General features: G+C 33.4%; 1 protein-coding gene and 1 long non-coding RNA gene across 2 annotated transcripts in view; both read right to left on the reverse strand.

Annotated features, from left to right (window-relative positions):
- LOC123693848 (CUGBP Elav-like family member 1) overlaps positions 1-23951 on the reverse strand; it is a 306030-nt gene that overhangs the window by 225189 nt on the left and 56890 nt on the right. The window lies entirely within an intron of this gene.
- Positions 11514-12345, reverse strand: LOC123693849. The gene is made up of 2 exons (XR_006751725.1): positions 12171-12345; positions 11514-12037 (listed from the first exon to the last, which is right to left on the reverse strand). It is a non-coding gene; the product is annotated as an uncharacterized LOC123693849 (long non-coding RNA).

Consider the following 23951-nt stretch of genomic DNA (forward strand, 5'->3'; position numbering starts at 1 on the left):
TTAATTCGAAACGTGTTTGTAGAGAATAATTATAGAGCAATTCAGATCAAAAATTTTAAAGTTGCAATCCAAATATGAACAACATGGAAAGGGAAGTCAATTTAAATTTCAGCTGAATCTTATGAAAAACATCATTCGTTTGCGATGAGGAAATAACACTCTACATTATTGGTCGAATATTGAATTCATTTTTACAGGTGTAACCGACTCACCATTTGCAATCAATGCGACGTGCTGTATCAATCAAACGCGTCATTGCGAAACGCACGCATTGGAAATATCGCAACAGCCATCAACACTTACTTACAATAACACAAACACAAATTTTCGTGTACGAAATCGCGCGGTCGGGCGGGAGCGATCGTCACACGCGTCCTGCTCCGCCGAGAGTCCCGGCAGCACTGCCGCCCGCCCAAACAGACCCCGGACACCCTACAGGCTCTTTCTTTGTTTCGCAACCCCTCGTGTAGTACAAATTTTAATCTTATTCGTCGCGATCTTGCGTTCGTCAATTGACTCGACTTTTGCTCTCAATGCGATCGTGATAATGGGCCGCGCTTGTCAACGCCTCAACTATAAACGATTGAAATGTTTCATCATTATTTTCGTCGTGAATTTATTATGATAGAGGGAGAGTTTTGAAACGTATCAAAGAATGGCTCTGTTTTTCGTATTTTCGTTAATTCTATTTGAGTCTTTTATTTCCATGAATGTTATTGTGGATATTTCTAAGATATGGCATGTGTGTTTATGCAGAATTGCCAAAGAGTTCGGTAATTTTATAGTGATTTTGTTTAATGTTTGATTACATACCATATTCAGTTCGAGCCCTATTCAAAGTAGAATTTTAATACAAATAATGTATTTTCAACAAGAAATACTTAAATCAATTAATGCTCTTTTGTTTTCACTATCATTTCTATCTCCTTATCATCTCCTACCGCCCTCCCTCTATCCCTTGAAACTCATCTCAATGATTATTCACTACAATTATATTACACTACGCATAAACTTTGTTTTACAATCAACTAAAAACCTTAATTTAATTGATAAACAACATCACAACGAATTTAAGCACGAACCAAGCTACGCCACCACGCGATCCGACCAGCATGACACTATTTACCAATGCCCAAACTTAATTTACGATCAAAATTACTTAACGAATGAAGTGCAGTGCATTTCATTCCATGAATTTTTATAGAGAAGACCATTTCCTGCATGTTACTTGGACCTCTGCGATAAAACAAAATTAAAACCATGCTTTGCAACATCTGTTTTGTTAACAATCCATTCTTAGTTACCCGTCCTCTTAATGTTTTGTTGTTGTGGCAAAAACAACTTATTCCCAAGATCTATTAAATTATATTGTACCAAATTAAATAATTTATTCATGCAAGTTTTCATAATAAATAAACAGAGATAAACAAGCTTTCTTAGAGTCTTACTGATATATAATTTTGAACACTGATGTAGAAGCCTCCTATGAGATTTATTCTCACAAGCTGAAAAAAAAATTGTACGACATTTTAACTGAATACCAAAATTTAAATATCAATAATTAGTTTATATTAGTAACATATACAATTCAGTAATAACAATAATATATTATTTACGAGCTGACCTTTCTTCGCGCAAATGAAATGAACTCGTGACACTCTGACAATCTTCTAATTATAGAAAACCACATGACTACAAATGAAAACCTTCATACCTGCTAACCAATTTGATATAATATATCTAGTATCTACCCGCACTTTAACTAAAGTCGTATTTTCTCGTACAAGTAATCTAGCCACGGTTTAAATAATTCAAAGCGTATCTTGATCGCTACAAATTTAACCACTCATGTAATATCTGCTCATTCTGAATTCATTGCAAACATTTTTCAGTTTATCTTATATCATTTGAGCGAATTGCATCTTCTATGTGAGATTTGACCGCCTCCTTGGTACAATAGTTGACTCGTAAGCGTAACACCGAGGCGTCCTGGGTTCGATTCCCGGTGGAGACGAAGAAAAAAAAATGCCTCGGTCTGGCAGGACACAGAAGGCTGATCGCCTACTTGTCCTTATAGAAAATCGATCATTGAAACATATGTATAATGCATCTGCCCCTTACCCCACTAGGGGACATGGGACTTTACTTTCATGTGGAATTTAAGAAATCAGTAAAACCAAATGCATGGCCAAATTTCATATAGACTTTATGTTTAGGCGGATCCTTAACATGACCCAGAAATAATGCAGCTTATAAATTAACAGAATAAAGCGCGTCACACACGGTGAAGATACTATAATATTTTATGTTAAGATTCTCTAATATAAAATATTACAGTATCTTAAGGTATCCGGTATCAGCGTTCTGACCATCATTTTTCTTTTTGTCATTGCGTACTAAGACCCCTGTAAAACCGGTCATCCTGTTACAAATGACCCGAAATTTTGTGTCAGTGTTCATTTCAATAGATTAAAAAATATCTTTTAAGCAAGTTGCTCTTAATTTTATTGTGTATTGTAAGAATTTATGAAATAATTTGACTTCTTGTCCCTATTTTCTATTAGAATTAAATGTAGAGTTCAACTAAATACATTAAAAAATAGTTTACTTTTTTATCCCACAGTTCATTTGTCGAACAAAGGCCAGTACACATTGAAATAGAACTCATAATTAGTGAGTCACTATCTTCATTTTATTCCTAGATACATAAAAATGAACAAAAGTGCAAAAAAAAAATTTACATTCCCAACATAACTGTTACGAAAGTGCGCTGCATAATGTAGATATTTTAACGAAGTCCATGTTTGTAAAAATGCCGCCAACTTTTGTAAAATAATACGTTGTAGTAAACCCTGCTTAACTATTCTGATTTGAGACAAAAAGTTGTAAAATTATGTATAACTTTATCAATACAGATAATATAGATAATGTGTACACTGTACAATGTACATATAATTTATGTTACAGTTTACAGTTACAGTTTTTGACTGACTTGACTTCCATCTTTTATGGGAAACAAAGGTTAAGAATCATTATTTAAAACAGAGAAACAGAAATTTTGAAACCAATAAATGTACCTTATAATAATTATGTTTAGAAAGCTCTCCAACCCCTATTGTATATTTCCAGTCTCATATATTACCACATCCGTAATAATTAATCCCACAACACTTTACCAGAAACCAATAACTAAACCACACCACCTTTCCAATACTAATAAACGTTAGCCGTAACTAACAATAACATATTCAAAACCTAAACACAACCAGAGCGCTGCTACATTTTCGCAGTGGTATAATTTACATCCATGTAAACGGCTTATCCAAACGCATTCGAGTAAACAATGAGGCATTTCACCGCGCGGCGCTTGCAGCGCTGTCGACAGCCGCTACAAATCTTAAGCGATCCAGTACAGACGCGTCAATGAATAATGTATGACCGGATCGTACGATGTTACAGCGCTAACACTGCGACTGCTGCACGTAAACATATTCCTTCGCAGTATTTATTGCCGGCTTTAACACATCTTAGCTCGAATGGGTATTAAGATCCCGTATGCATGGATTCGTCTTTGCTTGAATCTGTCCCATTAATGCTTGCTAATTAGCTGATAAATCGAGTATTTTATATGAGCATTCTATCAACGCGTAACTCATTATTTAATGGCTTATCTAAAGACGACGTATATAGCTTTGACTAGATCCGCACTTAATGAGGCTTCATGCTGTTGCGTTGTTCGACCCCATCAAATTATTCTATTATAGTGAAAGACCCCTCTCTATATCTGATGACGTACCTAATACAACTTGTAACTCTTTGCAATCACTCACCTTTAATATAGAAGAATGTAACGAATAAAAAATTAATTGGTGATTTGTAAAAAGTTTAACTACTAAATACATTTTAAAAATATGGACCCAACTTGACAACTGTGCACAACAACAGGCTTTGACTTAAGTTAAGTTTTTTTAACACATCAAAGAAAAGAGCAGTAGCTGAGATGAATTTTTACAGTTACTGCTCGAAAACTTTGATAGGTATATATTTTAATATCTTACTTTGTTGCTGGCTTACTCAAACTAATAAATACTTACTCACATTAACACATATTTTAATCCACAGCAACCTGTACCGATAGACGTAACACCCCACGCTGGGTATTAAAAACCCAACCGTATACAACGGTGTCAAGATATCAAATCGCATAGCATTATAGTTGATAGCAAATAACGGCACGCGAGAGCGACATTCAATACTATGCTCTAGTGATTGTATTAAGGCCTAGGCGCCAACCTGGGCTTAATTAAACCGGCCGTGTTACTAGCAATGGTGATGGCGGCTCGTAACCGTTGCTTAGCAACGAGACGCTTTGAAGTACGCCGCGTTGATAGCACTCGATACCATGCTGGGGTGGATCGGGGTATTTTTTATCTTCCCTCGCGCGGTTTAGGGTTACGTATATATTGTGCTTGATAAATAAATCAATGCTTATTACACTTTTGATAATTTTGAATACGATTAAACTTAGTATTGGATTAAACCTTTGATAAATATTCGATGTATTGATGAGCAATAACAGAATCATACAATATTATAAGTATATATGTACCTATTTTAAAATTTAATATTGTGTAGAATATTTTTCTTCTTGATATAACTCAATTTTGGGGATGAGAGATAACTTACGAGCTTAAGTTATTTCTCACGTGGGACGGCTTATTCGTATGAAACAAAAGTTCACCGCCAACAACCTTATCGTTAATCTAATACTTATTACCTTTACCTCCTTAAAAATTAAAGACCCTCTACATACGTAAACGTTACGTAAAGTTACGTTACTGCATAAAAAAAAAAATACAATTGAAAATCTTATTGCTTTCTCAGTTACTAAAGCAATTTTGATACAAATACAACTAAAAAACTGCCTCTACTGCATTTCTCGGGTCGCAGTAATTAAAATTGTATGCTCATTTTTTCATTCACGACTTTTATTTTTCATTATGAAATATATACTTAATATATGATGATACGTAGAAAAATATTTGTCGCATTCTTTTGTTCGAAATGAAAGTGCTACATACGCTACAATATTTCTCTGTAATATAAAAATTGTGTTCCCGATCCGGCCACATTTTTAATCCCGTGCTCGCGAACATACCGCTTCAAAAACTGGCGCTATCGTGAAAAGTATCTTATTCAAATACAGTCTTACACAGAGCATACAATATTTATCTTTCGCTCTATCTTGAACGGTTTTTAGTTAGCCAGATACGGGTGATGTAAATTGCTTCGCACATATTTGTTGAGCTCTCGTCGAGGCGGCAACCTGTGTTCTTTTCATTAGACGGTAAGCAAGTCTCTTTTATAAGGGTATAATATGGTGGCAGACATAAATTGTTTTACAGCGTTTTCATGGGATATAATAATGACAACGTGCTCGACGATACCAGCGTTATAAATTTATTTAAGTAGTTTCGTGTGGCGGATGGAATTATTAAATGTTTCACCATTTCTTGTATGAAGTTATCGAGTTGTGTACTATTATTTCTAGTGTAATTGTAACTCCTCTTCAGAGGTAATGGATATATTTACCTATGACCTTTATATTCTTGTCTTTTATCGATAAAAATATCAGAACAAATCTATTTTGGTATCGTTGTTATAAGTAACCGAGAATTATACCAAGTATTAATTAACATAGATTGAGACGCTATATGGCTATGACGACTATCCCAATTGCCATTATGCGTATAATGCCATCCTAGCTAGTTTAAATAGTCTCCCTGCGACATATATGTTTCGCGACGTTTCAGCCATAACACTCCTTTCCCTAACAAACAAACACTAGGTAGTTGGTACCTAACACCTACAATCTACATACAAGCGTATGAAAGCCTGCACTGGACTGTATCCACATTGTCCGCCGCGCCAACAGCACAATGACAATACACGGCCCGTCCATTCCGCTGTGATTGATCGGGCTCATCAATCGAGCCCGCCGTACACTCTGTATCCTTGTGTTAATCAATTCGACTATAAAACTGTGACACCTCGTCAATCTCCGCGCGGGTAATGTGCGAAAAATTGGTAAGGATATAAAAGTACGTTCATTTTGGCAGGTGCTCATGAGAAGCTTTTATCAGTCCGTCAAAATAATGCTCCTAGATCGCGTACATGAATTTAAAAAATTAGTCACAAGTTCTTTTCAACGGGATTCGGAGGATTCGGAGAGCATGTTTTTCTGTCTTTTAATAAATCACAATTTGCTTACTGTTAAAATTTTGAGTATAATGTACGAGTAAGAGCATTTTAACAATGTAATTTAATCATAGTCTTGACGTAGAACCTTCTAAATATCATCACCAAGAGAGATACAAGGCAGACGTTATATGCGTTGGATAACAGCCTACAATTGTCGTAATGAAGACAGACACACGTGGCACCAGCACACCTCTAACCGACCGCTGCAACCAATTCATAACACGGTGTGCACTCGCTACGCAATCCATTGCTCGCCGCGTAAACAGCCCAATGACAATACCGTATCCATACCGATCGATGAACATCATCAATCACACGTCACGGCACATGCCACGTTTTATTGTGCGTCACTATTATTCATCGCACGTGAGCACACCGTGGTTTAATTAACGTCGCCCCTCTGCAAAGGCTCATGTAATGATCGATTTTAATTGCGGGGGCCTTATTACGCGCATATTTTCATTGTGAGGCAAAATATGTAATATGGGGGGCGTGACGGGGGCGTAATTGAAAATCTGTGCGTTCACTACGTGCTTGGAGCAATTAATAGTTTCTATTTTTAATTGACTTCAAAATTCAAATCTTTGAAATATTCTTCTTGTAAAATATTTTTTAATTCTCTATAAAGAAATATGAGCTTTATGAAAATTCAAAAGCTCTCCTAAATTTACATAAGAATCTAAATTTACAAAACTAAGAAGAATTTCTTACCTTCATACTATATCTTCCTACGCATTTAAGACAATTTAATGTTAATGTCAATCATAAAATATTTAAGAATCACAGAATTAACTAAATAACCAGTTATGAACAATAGCGAACATTACAGTATTGATAGATTAAGACTCGATCAATTTATCGATCTCATTACTATAAATCTCATATACCTATTACCTACAATCTGAAACTGATCCTGTACGACACTTACGTCTCACGATATATAATACAAATCAAAAGTACATCGGTGCTCCGCGAACACGACATATCTCCATACGTCAAAACTCAAACTCCACCGTGCAATATGGCTACAGTCAAAACTTTTCTGCACTCGTGTTGTTAGTGGCGCTTCTCCAAGTCGTAAAATGTCGTTGGTAAAACGCGGACACACGATATCGTCACGACATGTTTGAGGAGACAAAATTATAAAGTACAAAATAATTATAATATCATTTTGATTAAATAACAATGCAATGGCAAAGCATAATTTTACAAATATATTTCTATTCTGAGTTTTTAGCTTAGAGACTATTTGTTGCTTACCTGTCATATTTTACAAATATTATGGCCTTATAAGCGTATCTGTCTCGTAGCTTAAAGGCTGAAAAACTAATTATATATCTGTTAACGTAGAATCTGTATAAGCTATTGCGTAGTAGTAATTTTATTTATTTATTTTATTATCAACGCGACACGATATCGTATAAACGGGCTGCAACTGGGCACAAACGTACATGAAATATGCTTGTAGTTTGGTCTAAATTGTCGAACTTCCTTCGGCTAGTATATCTTCATTACGATTATAATAGTAAAACTTTTCACTATCACAGCCTGCAGGCTGTTACTTCGAACCAATGTTTTGGTATGAATGTTTAGTTTCGAATGAAATGTTGGCTTCTAGTTTTAAATGATTTGGTTAGTTTTGAACGAATTATATTTGTTTTTAAAGAAGATGTTTTGAATTCATTTAATAACTTTTAATGCTTTTATTTAGAAAACTGAGTTGAACCTATTTCTAAACATAAATAAAACTCTAACAGCTTGTTCTCAAAACATAATATATAAACAGCATTTGTAGAATTTTAACATTATACAAAATATACAAAAATCTCACAACTGAATACAGAAATCTCTTATTTAATACTTTCTAATTTAAATTATAAAAATATAACATTTCCTTGACCGCAAACAGTTTCAATTAGGATCGCGTCGAAAACACGCCACCGTTTCACTGTTAGCTTTGTGACGTTCACCAAATTATTTCATATCTTTTAATACGAGCCGCCGATTTATAATTGAGAAAGTTGGTGTATTGATTTATGTACGAAAAGTTTCAATTTCCGAACAATCGTAAACTTTTTTATTGTAACGTTGCGAGTAAATGTTTACATTATTGAAATTATAGAGTCTTTTATTGGCATCAAATGTATTAAATACTGAATTAAACGCCTAATTTTTTCATTAATTATTTCTTCCCACTGCTGTTAGAAATAACAAATCATTTTGATTGAAGATTGAATAATGTTTATTATCTTCACTCAAAAATAGTTCATTCAATCTGGATGAATTTCGGCGTAGATGTGGAAGAAAATGTTGTTTTTTTTTTTCAATAAAAGTCCAAAAAAATTTGGGCAATTACTAGCTGTTCTACTTCTTAAAACAGCAATCAATTCAATAGCTTATAATATAATAGCCCATAATTGTGTACCTACCCACTAATATTAAACAAATATAAAGCAAGATTCTCAGGCGAGGTAACCACAACCGAAACTCAATTAAGAATCCCGAGTTCATTTCCGGACCTTTGTGAAACGTGGCCAGAAAGCAGCCAAAATTATTCAGATTCAAAGAAATCAAGGGGAGCCATGGTATGCCTCATAATGAATCATTTGCATTCGAGATTCGATTTTGAAATGCGACTAAGAAAAATGTGGGCCGATAACGATCACGTGTTGCGGGAAGAAATAGAATATTTTATTCGAGGAAAACATCGCGACTTCCTGCATCGAGATGTAATACCGCGCAATGTCGAACTTGTAACTTTTTGAGACGTTCTCGATGTATAAATAGATCAAGTTTGTGAAATAGTTCATCTATGAGAAAGGGATTTTGCGGTCGCCTATAAGTTTAAGATTATTTATATAAGGAAATAATAAGAAAATTTAAATAGTAAAACAGACAACATCTTTATTTAACATAACAGATGACAGATAATTATTATAACTGCAAAAATTGGTGATGAAATCTTCCATTCCTACATTTTGTTGATCAAGTGTGACGAAACATGCTTCGTCTGATGTTGACAACCAGCAACTATTAGCCTCTGCCATAGTCACTCGATAATGGCCAAAAAAAGTAAATTTCACACACCACTAAATCGCGCAGTGTGCAAACGCCTTTCGCAATTGCCAGACCAATTCTAATTCGAACAAATTATAAGGGACGCAGGGGGAAATTGGCATCAAGCGGCCGAAAAATTACTTCTGACATCGCACGCGTTTAATCACGACCCTTTGATTTCTTTTCGCCGAGTAATTAATTTTGGAGAGTGATCCTTTCCTTGACTCGCTTTGAGATCAGTGTGGTTGAGGGTCTTTTAAAACTTTTTTAAATTCGTTTTGCCAACTCACTGGAGTGAATACTTGTAACTTGATTTCTCTTTCATTTTTTTCTAGCAAGGAAGCAAAGAGTGAAGCGGGTAGTTAATTAAATGTTCCAATTGTTTAACATACTGGTAGCTTCCAGTAAGTGGATGATATTAGATTCTTTATAGAGCAAAATTAAAATTAATCATACGATTTTATTTATTATTTAGTGCTACCTGCTAGGAGGTAATGAATAGAGATAAACTCTAGTAGGTAGTCAACTAGGTAGTTTTTAAAAATTTGCATTATAACTTACTGTAAACATAGAATATATTTTGAAAGAAAGAAATCTGCATTCAAGAATTAGTATAGTTTTGAATACGATTCTTTAAGCTTTTGTGCAGATCATTTTGTGGAGTCTAAAACGCTTATTTTTTGTGTTATACAGAATTAGTTTAAAATCTAGATAATCAAACGTCACATTCAAAAACGATTAATTAAACATTAAACATAAAATTTGAATACCAAACTAAACTTCAAAAGCGCATCCGTTTACTGTATTAAAATTTGCATTTATTTCATGTCTGCTGCAAAAAAAATCTAGAACGTTCCACATTGCGATAGTTCCCCAAACAGTATCAAAGGCATCCGTAAACAGTTCCACACAAATAGGTCAGAAAATGTAGGAACTCTGCTCTAAGCAAATGAAACTCACCACAAAGAGTGGAAAGGCTTTGATCCAACCCCCCCTCCCGCTTTCCCCTCCCCTCTCCCCCCATACCTGTTGCGAGACCAATCAATCAGCGGCATCTTTACTTATTTTCTCTTTTGCGTCGCATTTTTCACTCTATTCTTTGTTTACTTTAATTCTTTAGACGGCGAAACAATGCATCTTCACCATTACTCTCTAGAGATTTCAAATTTAACTGTGTATAACTTTTTTGTTTGGTTACGAGTTTGGGTTCTTAAGATGTTTGACTTATTCAATTAAGCATGTATTACGTAAGTACAAATGTATACATTTGAAATACGTTTATCAGATGCGAAAGATGCAGTAAATGATTCAGAAAATGTCTTGGAAAAACTAAATCCGAACCAGAAAATAAACTTGAACAATATCGAAAGCTAGTGTCCTCAAAATCTCAATAATGCCAGTTTAATAAACGAGAAAGTAAATAAAAGGTAACCAGTTTTTTATCTTTGCCGCAATATCTATTATCTAATAACAAAGCCATTAGCTCCGCGGTCCCTATTGCATATTTGATCATGCATTATCGAAACGGGAAACTAACCAAAAATCTCTCGTACCGGATCAGCGTAGCGAGCGGCGAGTAAACAAAACGGGTAAATCTCTGTATTCACCCGGCAAAACCGCGTTACAGGTAAATATTTATAACCTCACCGGAAGATTGGCCAGTACGAAACGTCGAATGGTAAAAAAAAAACGCACAGAACATGCACGCGAATTTCAACATGATTGCTATGATCGTAGGGCATAAAATCGATCGTTGGGCAATGTGTGTCTGAGTGGGATTGAATGCGAATGCTCATGTGCCATTTCAGCCGGCCTTTTCGTGAAATCTTCCGAAGGATTAGAGGACTTAAGTGTGTGTATGTAAACCCCGTGGCTCGTGCGATATTATTCAAGGGCGAGTAAATGGTCGGCTAAGAAACAATGTTGCGTATGTGGTTATCTCTATTGTGCTGTGTGAATGTGAAATACAGGCAGTAAATAAAAGTCTCTATTAATATAGAGCTATGTTTTACTGAATGGACGTTAACCTTTGGCTGACGACCTGGTCTAAATGTAACTTTAACGTCTCATAGACGTTAAAAATTAAATTGAAATAAAATAATATAAATTAAACAATACTATACTGTAACGGTGTTACAAATTGATTCATACATGTTTTAGAACAATTTATTACAGATAAAATAAAACTACTGTCCTTAATTTAATAATAATCAACATTTATTCATGAATACACTATAATTGCTTAGCTAAATTTAGGAACTCTTTTTTTTATAAATCTACTCATCAATCCACAAATGAACTTAAATAATCGTAACTTCTTTGTATTATAATTAAAAAATAACAAAAATAATTAGTCTTTTTTCAATAACAAAAAAAATGACAAGGCATATATTCGGTACATTTTCAACGTCGTAGTATACAGTCATTGCATATTTGAAGACAGCATGGACACATTGGCTTTCTGCATTTATAGCAATAGTAGTTTGTTCTTCTTTTTAGGCGACTTGAACATATTGCACACGTCTTCCGAGTTCCAGGTTCCGGATTAGCTTGGCTTTTAGAGACGGAGGAGGTTCAGGAATGTCGGTTGGTCCAATGCAGTGCCGGTGGAGAAGTTGATCTTTCAACTGGTGTTCTTTCCCGTTTCCTTGGCATACTCCTAGCCAGCATAGGTGTTTGTGGCATACTCTTTGGGGCAGATTTCTTTTTTGTAGGCATTCTGCGAAATTGAATAAAATTAAAACCGATGTGACGTCAACGAGACCCTATGTAAACACAGAGGCTACCTACGTAAACACAGAGGTGACGACCAAGAGACATGCTTATTTTTTGTACATAAACACCGTACTTACGTCTGAGAGACGGCGATCGCTCCTGTGTGAACACCTGTGCACTCGAGGCGCTGGTGGCCGTGACTGGCCTCAACAAGATGACAGGATAGGAAGGTAGCGGGAGGGGTAACGCTGCACGTCGCGTTATTTCAAAAATATTGTCATAATAAAAATAATGACGTCTGTGAGACGTATACCACGTCAGTTAAAGGTTAATATACACTTGCCTATAACTATGAAACGTAAGATACTTTCCGGTATTTATGGGAAGAAATTACCCATGAGATATTTAAAATTAATCTGTTGCTATTACAGTAACAGCTGATCTCAACCCCATTATTTAGTCTTCATTTGAATTTGATTACATATGCGTATACATATTTGCGTAATCTCCTTTTACTAAGCGGGCGGAGCCGCGGGTGTAAAGCTAGTAATTGATAACCGGGTTTATGAATTATTATATTTAAAGTCTACATTCACACAGTACTGTGGACTGTGGTACCTCGGAGCCGAGTCAATTTGATCACTATAACTGCGTTCCAACTGTCGCAGACCGACCGCGGCCCGCTTTTCATCCGAGTCACGGAATGATTGCCGCCCGTTTTGTAGCGACAAGCGGTTTCAATTTATTTGACCGTATATTTTCTTTTTGATTTAAAATAAATTTCTTAACGTACATAATTAGAATATTAGAAAAAGATATGACTATTATATTCTATCAAATAAAATATTATGGTATTATAATATTAAAAGCGTATATTTTATGAGTAATATAAAGTAAACGTAAAGCCACTGAAAATATTTACATTATAATTGACAATGCTGTAGCGTATGCCTATTTTACTTACTAAAAAATGTTTGCTTTTGATGCTAGCGATTGTGTCCACTGGAAAGCGGGCGGCACTGATGGTATTTTATGCAATTGATTTCCATAATATTATATTCGAACTTACAATAAAGATTTTACAACACAGTTTTTAACGGCAGCTAGATTGTACATAATTTCTCTCTTATTAATCGTTCTCTATTACCTGATTCATGAATATTGTGTATATACAGTGCTATCTATTATAATATTATCTGGTTACTATCCATACTAATATTATAAATGTAAGTAACTCTGTCTGTCTGTCTGTTACTCAATCGCGCCTAAACTACTGAACCAATTTTCATGAAATTTGTTATGGAGATATTTTGATACCCGAAAAAGGACAACTACTTTTTATCCCGGGAAAACGACGCAATCTCGGAAATCCCACGGGAACGGGAACTAGGCAGGTTTTTCTTTGACTGTGCGGGCGAAGCCGCGGGCGGAAATCTAGTTTACTATAAATACTGATTTATTATTTTTAAGCAGTAGTTTCTAATGTTGTGTGTTTGTTTGAGACCTTTGTAAGTACTTATCCGATCACGAAAATTATTTCAAGAACAGATAGATAGCTTCACTATTCGGGAGTTACATAGAGAAATCATAAGAAGCCGGGGTAAACGGCTAGTATGTATTCATAATATAATCTAATTGTATTATTTATTAACATATTATTAACATGCGTATTCTCGCTATAACTGAGGCGCAACACCATCGCAACCGCGGGCAGAGTTCACTAAGAGGTGTTTGTATTGAAATTGATTTATGGAAATTCTCCGTGAAGACGCTTCAGCCAAGAGTCACAGACTCGATTTGTTAGAATGTTTTTCCCTGAAATCATAAAATTTTCATTATGGTTTAATGTTGAACATAAATATTGATGAGAATAGGTTATCATAGAAGCTTAATGATAATGAAGCTTTAAGCAGATTATTAAAAGGATATAATATAGAGTGATTTATTTATTGCTCTTATGAGGTTATTGTTTGCAGTTGACCCAGGCTTCAAAAAGACTTAAATTAATTAAATACTTAGTTTTACGCGTAGGATAGCAAGCTTTTTATTTTATTATAATTTCATCTCTCCCGTTACAGTTTTAAAAAAGCAGTAACAGACATAACCAATTTAATAATTTCTTAGTTTACCTTTACACATTCTCACCACACTACACCATTATACACTACACACACAGTTATACACACATTCACACATCCATACCAAACATTCAATGGGTACGTTTTCCCCTTTTCCCCTTTCTTGTATATCATGTCCAAAAAAAAAATATATATGTATATATTAATTTTTTCCACTTTATCATTGTTATAATTAATGTAAAACTACATTTATTGTCTTATTATTGGTATTCATTTTTATCGGCGTATTGTTTTGTTAAAGTTAAATAAAAATATTGTAATACAAATAGCTGTAAGGAATCTATGTATGTAAAATAAAAAATAAAAAAATAAAATAAAATAATCAATATTAAAACTAATTTTATAACATAATTGAAAATTATCGCTATCTTTGAGTACGTCTAAGTGATATGTCTAAGTGATGATAAAATGTTGTTACCTAACATATCAATTAGTACCAACATTCCATATAAACACAAAACTAGTCTATTCACAAATCAAAGCATCAAATTACATCAAACCTCGAGCGCTGGCATAAAAAAATAAAAACAATATGGCAGCCACAATTTCCCCGCTTTTATTATGAATGATAAACAATAGGGATTGTGTTTGACGAGATATACACTGTACTCATTGTATCCATCGATTAACTGCTTGAATTAGTATGGCGAGTCACATCTGCGGTCTTATCATATTTCAATATTGCGACTGTACTAGATAAGCTATTTGTTTGCTGTACATTGCGTGCGAAACATTTATAATATGAAAAGTATATTTTATTCATAATTTTTATTGCTTTATTATCCTGATATCACATAGAGATATTTAAATCAACGTTTCTTCTAATCTTAGAATCTAATAAAATTCTAATAAACGATGAAAACGTAATAATCCCTGAAATACTGACCAAGAAGTTGGGCGAATTTCTTATATTATTATTTTGATACAGGAACATGTTCAATAATATACACCACGAAAGATAATCTAGACACGTCCAAAAAATGATTAAGCTTTTATTACTGTCTAAAAAACGTTGCTCTTTTTACACTTCAGATTTTTTATCGATAATAATCAGGAAGGAGCAATGTACTCCAAACACCGCGATACCATCGCAAGGTCCCTAATGACGTCCCAGGTGCATACCCGCCAACGCAGTTTCGCGACTAGCCATTTATGTTATTGCAAAGTTATTATTACATTGTGACAGTGGAGAATTGATGGGAAACGTTTTAAAATTTTTCATTCGGCAATATTGTCACAATATGAAACTCCGCTGTTTTCGCTTAAACCAATGAAGTAATGAATTATTTGTTTGACAATGTTTAAATAGAATTACGTACAAGACTATTTTGTAGTGCAAATATCAAACTAAATATTATTTAGCTAAATAATCACTAAAATACCAAAGCTGGGGGCCTAGACAAAAACCAAGCGTTTTCAATGCAAGCGTTTTCCGCTCACGCTAAGGACTTGACATTAGCGTGTTGAAATTGGTAGACAAGTTACACATGGAACGCTGAACGCCCATTCCGCAGCGTTACCCGAAACACTCTATAATTAGTCTATGGAATAGTGTGTAGCAAGTGTCAACTGTCAACAGTCAATTGTCAAAGAGTCAGTATCTGTAACTGTCAAACGCAAACGCGCGCTTATAAATCAGATTTTAAATCAGAAATTTACGTGATTCTTTTTTTGTTCGATGCGGGATGGTGTGAATTGGTCCCATAAAAATTTTATACGCCTAGGCCCAGTAGTTTTTATTTTATGAGCATTTTTGTCATTACTCGATGAATTAATTGGAATGTAGCAAGTAACTTTGATTCACTTCCCGGTAACTGATCTCCCTACAGTATATTTGTTCTGTGTAACTGATTGAGCTGAAATTTTGTATACGTATGTAAATTGTAAATTGGATAGCGATGAAATATTATCATGACATAGAGCTGATTTGATGATGGAATCGGAAGGTGGCCATAGGAACTCAGTAATATATTGACTCAACTTTATCGAGTTTGGGCTAGTTTGATTCGTTCTTAAAAAATAACAAAATATAATTACATAGCTTAAAATACAAAATGTCCTAAATTAAAATTAGATTAAGAGTAGAATGTATAAAAATAACTGCGTTAAAAACAACCGACTTCAAAAACGGAAAAGTAAGAAATAAAAAAGATTTGATATTATTAATTACTACATATTATTTAGATGTGCTATTTATTAAATGGGTTTGAAGTCGGTGCCGAGCACTAAACACTTAATTAAGCCCGTGCACCAACATCCAACCCTTTTTTTTTAGTAAATAGCACATCTAAATAATATGTAGTAACTAATAATATCAAACCTTTTTTATTTTTTACTTTTCCGTTTTTGAAGTCGGTTGTTTTTAATGCAGTTATTTTTATATATTCTACTCTTAATCTAATTTTAATTTAGGACATTTTGTATTTTAATTTTTAAGCTATGTAATTATATTTTGTTATTATTTTTTAAGACTCCTTTTATACTATATTAATTTTATAAGTGCATAGTGTACTATTAATAAAACATATTATTTTAACCTTCCGTGCACCATGTGGGGTTTAATACACCCCAGCCATACAAAAATCTTTGTATCTTTTCCAAACATTGTGCGAAAGTCTTGAAACCTCGTCTAGCTGGAGTTCCGACGTTGCCAGACCTCTTAGCGACAGCGGTTTAGTAGTAGCGTCACAGACGTGGTGAACGGACGCCGTCAAAGTGCAGTTGGGTGTCAGAAACCCCACGTAGTTCGGGACGTCTACTAAAAGGTGAGCAGTATAGTGTGATAAAATACGACTATTTTTATATAAATATTTTTTTAATTTGTTTTTTTATTATTTCAAATTATCTGAAATTGTTTCTAGGGCTCATTATGACTCATCACATCAATGAAAATGCAATATTATCCGAACTTATGGAATTGTGGTGATTTGAACCAACTTGGATCTCAAGAAGACTAATTAGTTTATTTCAATAAATAGACTAAAAGAGCAACTATGGAGTTTCTTGCCGGTTCTTCTCCATAGATACTACTTTCCGAATCGGTGGTAAATGTTAAAAATACTTATGAAATGACGATTCAAAGGGCTACTAAAAGTAGTAGTCTAATTGAATAAATAAATGTTTGAGTTTGAGTTTGAGTTTGAATTAGTTTTAGTAATTTTTGTTTTATTTTTGTTTACTACTTTGTTATGCCTCCAAAGCATAGAATTAAGAAGTTCTTATAGTTAATTTTTTTTTCTTAAAGTCTAACTCATAGAACACTGTCTTATTTTAGTTGGTAAAAAGTACTATTTCTGTAACATAGCCTAATGATATAATAAATGTATATAATATTTGATAAATTTATTTTATTTATAACCTCTTATAGTCAAGGGATAATAATAATATACACATTACAAATTTACAATAAATACTAGCTTAAAAAAACGTGGAAATATTATTGGGTCCAGGAAACCCCACGTAGTGCAGGACGTAACTTTTATCCACGTGGTTCACGGAGGGTTAAAGAATATTTTTAATTTTTATCTTCAATGGAAATTAAATTTTTTACATTGCTTTCACAAATTACTAACACAATATATACTGTTATACACTAATAATAATAATAAATAATGATACACAAGTAAGAAATACTTTAACTAGTACAAGTACTACACCAAATTAGAATTTAAGTAACATAATTATGTTCTGCCCTTCATTCTCAATGGTCAGATAATTTTTACCTGGGGAATAAATGTTGCGGTTTGACAGCTTTTGTATAGATATCTGGCTATTGAAAAATCAGCCCTTATACTATGTATTCTAAGCCTAATGTAATTAAATATTGTATTTATTCATATTCACTTGTTGCATTCCTTATATTAATGTATAAAATATGTTACAAAAGAATAAGATTAAAATAAAAGATAAAAGAATTAGAAGATATTATTAAAGATATTAAAAATATTAAAGATATTAAAGATAGAAGATAATAAGATTAAATTAAAACTACATAAACAAAATTATAACTACTACTTACTAATATAAAATTAATTGAACAATAAAATATGCATAGTGTATATTAATATTAATGAAACATATTTGACAGAAAATAAGAACCTTGTTATACCTTCAACTTGGAAATGAGGTTTTGTTATATTATTACTTTCACAAATCACTTACACCTAGACCATTACACACTAACAACTAAGTAATACTTTAACTATTACAACTACTTAAAATTATACTCATGAATTAAAGTCTGGATAAAAGATTATTCAGTACTGCCCTGCCTTGGAGTAGCTCACTTTGACTACTAGCAGCACCAACACTATTAGATGCATTCTCAGGTTGAGCATCATCTTCTTCTACTTCCATAATAGATGGAGGAGGTAAATTATTGGCCTCTAAAGCCATATTGTGTAACACACAACAGGCAAGTACAATTTTCCCAGCAACCACAGGATGATAATGCAAGGTCCTGTGTCTTAATAAACACCTCCAACGTGACTTGAGCAATCCAAAACAGCGTTCTATACAGTTCCTTGCTTGTACATGTCGCTGAGTATATTATGTATCTTCAACAGAGCCAGGAATTGTATTTAATATAGGAGTCATCAGCCATGGCCGCTGAGGATATCCAGAATCACCTAAAAACACATAAATAAATATTTGTACTATGTAATGATTATTTGCGAATAAAATGTTTTCAACAAGTGTTATCTAAAAATATACCATAAAATTATTTATTAACCTACCTAATAACCACACTTGTTCTCCATTTTGGTGCAATTCTCTCATAAATGTTTCCATTCTGCTAGATGCCCATATGAAAGAGTCATGGGTAGCTCCGCCAAACTTTGGATTTACATTAGTAATTTTTAAATTACTGTCGCATACCTGTTGACAGGAAAAATATTATTTAACAATTATTATATTATATACCTATGTAATAATCTTATGAATGTTTCTGTGAGAACTATATAAAGCTATTTACATAGTTGAGTCACAGACAAATGTAAACTTACCATTTGTACATTCAATGAATGATACCCTTTCCGATTAAAAAATAGGTGTTCATCATCTGATGGCTTGACTATTGCCACATGGGTACAGTCTATGCATCCAACTATACCCGGGAGTCTAAACCGCCTCTGAAACCTGTAGTTTTGGAAAATATAATACCTTATATTTTAGTTTATAAGAGGACAGATTTTTTTACTAGTATTTTGAACCTAATTTGCATACGAGGCTACATGAGGCATTTTCTAAGTGTACCTATCAGCCTTAAAGAAAGTATATTGTTTTGTGTAAAGTACATCAGGAATATGCTACTAATTAAAAGTATTATAGTATATCTTTAAACTTAAATACTTTTGTCCTATCATAACTTACTCAAGTCTTATTTGGGCTCGTTGTTGTTGCGACCTCGGAAACAGAATCCATTTATTTATAATGGCCGGATGGCTCAATGCTTCAACAACTTGACGAATACACCTACTAGTTGTTCTTTGTATCAAATGCTGCGTTAGTACAACAATGCGTTGATATGAACCCGTAGCCAAAAAACTAAGAGTACACAAAACCTGAAACATGATTTCATAGAGAAATTACACTAAGTAACTTTATATTATAATATACTAGCGGTCCGCCCCGGCTTCGCCCGTGGTACATATTAACGTTTTCTCTACATAAGAACCATCCTCGTACTTCAAGGAATATAATAAAAAAAGAATTATCGAAATCGGTTCAGCCGTTCTCGAGTTATGGAATTACAACGAAAAGTGGCATTGATTTTTATATATTAGAAGATAATATATTTTAAATAAGGTTAGAAGTACCTACTTCTAACTTAATAAAACTTACCTTGATTTATTAACTAATTTCCCGTGTACCTTTCAATGAGGTTAAACACCGAAGATCATCACAAAGACGCCAAACTTTGTTTATCTAACCTAAAACGATGAATAAACTCCAATTCCTCCATCTCCATAATTTGCACCATTTTACGTCGATTTATTCTTATTTGACGTCTTTGCAATGATGCTTCAATATTAGCAGCCCATAATAATCTTAAACTATGCATTTTCACTATTTAATTTGAATTAAAAACACACAAAAATATCCTGTTTACTTTTAACTCGTTTAAAAATAGCGTTAGCGTCTGGGTCCGATCTCCCGCTAATTTATCGTGTTGCGGAAACGTCAAAATATCATTGGCGTTTGTCAAAAGTGGCTCATGTCTACCATTTTGATGAACATTTTTGTCGTTAGCGTGTCACGCTCACTTCGACGTTCCTTTCCGCAAGAGGAATATTGACTTTGTCTACCATTTAAGCAGCAATCACGTGACTTCTGGTTAGCAAATGTCAACTCCATACAATTAGATTTTTCCGTTGGCGTTAACGCTTACAGAAAATGGTTTTTGTCTGGGTTATCTACTTAAAATAAATTGATTAACCCCGTCGTCAATAGCACCTTTCAACAAAATGTTGACCGAATTCAATCCATCCCACTACTCCAATATTTAGAAATCCAGGAAGCGAACACGTTGGTATCCATAATTTAATTTCAATTCATAACGAAACGTGGACTATGAGATATTTACTATAATACTAGCTTTCCGCCCGCGGCTTCGCCCGCTTTGTCAAAAATATAATAAATTATATACTAAAACTTTCCTCTTGAATCACTCCTGTCAACAAAACTTCAAAAAAGTTTCTGTGAAAAAAGTTTCTATTGAATTCATTTATTACAAAAAATGTGACAAATGAGGAACCGCTCGACCGATTTTGTGCAAACTTCACATAAACCATCTACTAAATATGCCGACCAAATCCTAAGCATTTGGTTTGGATAGGTGAGCCCGTTCTTGAGTTATGGAATTACAACGAAAAGTGGCATTGATTTTTATATATATAGATGTACACTTCTATATAATATTAAAAACTATGCTATCCTACTACTATTATAAAGGCGAAAGTTTGTAAGTATGGATGTATGGATGTTTGTTACTCTTTCACGTAAAAACTACTGAATGGATTTGAATGAAATTTAGCACACATATAGAGGGTAACTTGGATTAACACATAAGATAGGTTTTATCCCGGAAATCCCACGGGAACGGGAACTATACGGGTTTTTCTTTGAAAACGTGGGCGAAGCCGCGGGGGGGAAGCTAGTAAGTAATAATTTAACTATGTTATAAGTGTAAATATCACAATGGGCAGAGTTGGGCGAGTAGAGGCAAGCACGATGGTGTAGTCATTGTAGGTGTTCATTCATAATACCAATAATGGCGGCAAACATTGACGATCATTTGTTGGGCCAACGCTGCCCATTGTGAAGATGGCACATTATATAGAAGCGTACTTCAAATACTATACGATTTTCTAATACCATTTGCGGATCGAACGTCCTAGAACACGAACGAAGCGCTCGGTAAATTTACAGCGATTCGCAATCGGCCGGTCCAAGTTTGTTATTAATAACCTTAGTATTAACATCGCAAGCACCACAACAACACGGAACATCCATTTCCTCAAAGTACAGATATTACTCATCCCCATTATATAAAGTTATTGAAGCCCGCGCTTCGGATAACTTGCTTGCTTCCTTTTTAATCAATTTATAGGTTCACCTAATAGCTATAGCGTTTATCTAAAGTTTAATTATACCAAAGTTTCCATACAAAAGGTATAATAACGCCGCTAGGGATCGAGTTCATTATTGTATTAAAATTAAAGTAAATTAATTCGCTATTCATACCGCTAAAATCAATAGGAAACTTTTAGTAATAATCGAAATTCTCTCTAAGCTCATGATCTTGCATTATAATTAATAGGTATAAATAGCAATTTGAATGTAATTTTTCTAAGTTAAATTAAACGTGACCTATATACATCATAACAACTGTGTACATACTAAAATACACAACGTGCAAATGAACAAAAGCATACCAACTAAATATTGTTATAAAAATATCCTTTGTTTGCGAAAATAATACGGGTATTAATAAACAGAGGCAGTTTCAGTGGCACTTTATATAACATACCTAAAATAATCACATTTTCTATGTAATATGAAAAATGTTTTATTCATGAACAGCATGTACCTAATACTTTAAAATTGAAACACATATTTAATGAATGCAAATTAATGTAATATATCACATGCTATTTGATTAAAATAAATCATTAATCTATGAGTTAGTGGTATGTTAGTAACTAGTTATAAACGGATATAAAATTAATGTATTGAATTTTAATGTAGCAAAATGCAAATAATCAAAATAATTGATTTAATTTCAAATTGCATACATTTTTATTTGGATAGACTTTAAAATAAAGGTAAAGAAAAGTTGGACGCAAGGTAAAGATTAGGATTTATCTGTAATATTATAATCATCATTATCATCATAATTATATTATTCTATATTAGAGTGCTGAAAATGCATAAAAATCTGATGTGAGAATTATCATGAGATCAACATAACAAAATAATAAACGATTATTGTCTTTTAACAACTTTTCATTATTACAATGTTCAACAGTGTGAGTGTTCGTACTGCATAAATACATTTTCAATTAAATAAATGGGTCTCCATCTTGTATATTTAAACACTAAGACTTTTCCTAGCTTTTTGCTAAATAGGGAAGCATAATGCGTTCCATCTTGCAACAGCACTCACATGAGATTGATTTAGTTTTTCTAACTAAAACTTCCATAGTCGACAATTCTTTAGAGTATGTTACTGTTATTTATATGTGCGAAAGTTCGTGAGAAAGGATGATTGGATGTAGGTATGTTATTGTTTTGTGCAAAAGTTCTTGATCGGAATTTAATGAAATTTAGCTAAAAAATGATACTACAGGCAGGAGTAATATACGAAGGAAGGAAAAAATAAGATCTTCAAAGAGAAAGAAATAAAAGATGTAGAGCCAAAAATATATTATTTATTTATAAAGGCTTTCTTTGGCATTCAAATATTATACATAATATTTTTTATAATGAAATTGATGAGTTATTTAAGAATTTTATTAGATAGAGAAGATTTCATGAGAAACTATGCACCACAATTTCATAGGTAACCATGCCTTTGTATTTGGATTAAACTATACGTCAAAAGTCCTTAGCGTCTTTTTATAATTATCAATTTTATTCCTCAAACGTGATCACATATTCTAATTAAATCTACAGACTCATTTAAGCTACCACATTCTGCGTTAATTTTTTTTTTCAACCGTTTCGCGGAAAGTAATCATTTCCTCACTGAATGAGTTCAAAATAAAACATGGGCGGCGCAACGATCTTACGTATGGCAATGCCACTGGACAGTTTCCAAAGTTGCCTGATTAAAAACCAAACTGAAATGAAAAAACTTCCGCAACAAACTCGCTTGGATTCAACATTTTATTTTTTTTACATTTTTATTTGTGTGAAAAAAATTGGTTAATGGGCAATGTGAATATCCGAAAAGTTTGGGCAAAGCAAAACAGATATGAAATGGCAGTACATTAAAAGTTATACACGTATACACTATACATGTCGTATTAATTGAAAAAATAAAAATATACTTTTTACTAATATTGGAGTTTTTGCTATCTGTTCCCGCTGAAATGCTTCCTATTTAATTTTGTGCTACTATAGATACTACATAGGTAGTATCCCTAGTAGCACAATTTACATTTTCATCTATTTAAATAAACAAATTACTACTATTTACACTGAGTAGATAAATTAAAAGGGATATAAATTGATTAAACGATGAGAATAACATTCTAATAATACGTCTTGTGGACG

Source organism: Colias croceus, chromosome 8, assembly GCF_905220415.1.
Source record: "Colias croceus chromosome 8, ilColCroc2.1".
In the NCBI taxonomy this organism is placed as follows: Eukaryota; Metazoa; Arthropoda; class Insecta; order Lepidoptera; family Pieridae; genus Colias; species Colias croceus.